The following is a 2,073-nucleotide window of genomic DNA, read 5'->3' as shown; positions in this document are numbered from 1 at the left end:
CACCCTTGCCCTTTTGGAAAAACTCTGTCAAAAATTGTGTGTGGTCAAAGGGAAGAAATGAATGTTCTGTGAACTGCCCTGAGACCTCCTGGTATAGGGAGGTATATAAATTCAATTAATAATAATAATAAATGACACGTTCATAGCTGGGGGGGGATTATTGTTTTTACAAGCAGAGCAAATAACACTAGACCAGTACTGAAAGCCTGTGGATTAGACCTCTCATACTGGATAATGTAAGCTAACTCTCAATAAGGATCTGTACTAGAAATATTGCATGCTATTATTGCTTTATGTTTATTTGGTTTTTATTCATTTTATTGAAAATAATAATAACATAATAATAACAAAAAATACTACATTGTGTTTAGGTTTATGCTTTCCCATGATTCTTTGGGGGAAGCTGTGGCTCCCAAGGCTCCATGGGCTTTAAACGTGGGTGTGGATATCTGGAATAGATACCTGTCGGTTGAGGGTATTTGGTAAGAACTCAGAGGATCAGAAGAGAGCTTTCCCAAAGATGGTTTTGCTTGATCATCTGATGGGAATAAGCAAGGCTTCAACCTTCTTGGTGTTGTATTCTCTCCTCAGGAAGCTGAGGCTTAGAAAAGGGCCTGTTTATCATCAAGGTAGTAGCACGCATGTCATAAAAGCAACCAAAGAAGGCCTTTCCAGAGTGAGGCAGGGAGATGAATATGATTGCTTTACAAATATTTTAAAGTTCCCCAAAGGCTTTTGAAGGTGAATAAGGCTGTACGAATCATGCGTGGAGAGCCACCATGGAAGTGCACCTATTGCATTTTGGGTACTTCCTTCTTCTGTGGATTGAATATTGAAGAAACAGTTCTGGTTTTCAACAGAAATTTGATTTATCCAGTACTGATTGCCGAGTTCTTGTGTCCTTCTTGGAAGAGGGATGTGCACAACAGGGAGTGGGTGGCTCAGAGCCCAACAAATGCCTATTTTTCTTTTTTTAAAAAAATAGCAATGAGAATTGGATCAACTCTTTGGAGAATTGTGTCTCTGTGCGGTTTTTATTCACACTTTACAACATTGTGACTTCGTACTTTAAGAAACTCTTGCAGCTGAATGTTGGAAATTCTTGACCTCAGTCCAGAGAAAGGTAGCTGTGTATTGACATCAATGGGTCAAGTTATTCCACAAGGAATTTAGTTCATATGATTTCCACAGTGCTTAGGTACATCTAACTCACATATTTCTTGGATAAATTGTTCAGCTGAAAGCCACATTGGCCCAGCTTAAGAATGAGGGCTGGGTTAGTTTAGATAGATTGTATTTAGGATTTGCTCCAGAACTGTCATACAATAAAATGCCAAAGAGAGAGAGAGAGAGGCAGGTTAGAATTCCCCAGTGGAAATATTCTGCTTCCACCCAAAGGCTGATATTACTAGAAGAAAATGCTGCTGCCCTTGGGGAAGAAGCTCTTCAAACCTCATGTGCTGCAGCAGCCAAAGGAAGTGCTATCAATATATAGTCATCACTTAAAACTGCCCAAGCCCAAGTATTGTGCAGTTGAAGCATAGCAAAGGTCTGACTCACATTATTTTCCCTCTTGAGCATCTGCTTTTTGAAAAAGTATCTGTAAGAGATTTTGGCTTCCAACTGGAACAAATACATATTAGCACAGCCAATCTCATGTTGTGGTTTACCTACTTTTAAACGGTACCATGAATATTTGTCCATGGAGTTTTCTTGGCAGGGATACTGGAGTGGCTTGCCGGTTCCTGCTCCAGGTGGATCACGTTTGGTCAAAACTCTCCACTATGACCTGTCCATCTTAGGTGGCCCTGCACGGCATAGTTCATAGCTTCTCTGAGTTATTCAAGCCCCTTTGCCACAACAAGGCAGTGATCCATGCTTTTCTCTTGGGAGAAAAGCAATGACAAACCTAGACAGCATTTTAAAAAGCAGAGACATCACCTTGCCAACAAAGGTCCATATAGTTCAAGCTATGGTTTTCCCAGTAGTGATGTATGGAAGTGAGAGCTGGACCATAAAGAAGGCTGATCGCCAAAGAATTGATGCTTTTGAATTATGGTGCTGGAGGAGACT

Source organism: Podarcis pityusensis (genome assembly GCF_964106645.2).
Source record: "Podarcis pityusensis genome assembly, chromosome: 3".
In the NCBI taxonomy this organism is placed as follows: Eukaryota; Metazoa; Chordata; class Lepidosauria; order Squamata; family Lacertidae; genus Podarcis; species Podarcis pityusensis.
The sequence above is the reverse complement of the archived record's forward strand: the minus strand, read 5'-3'. Positions refer to the sequence as shown.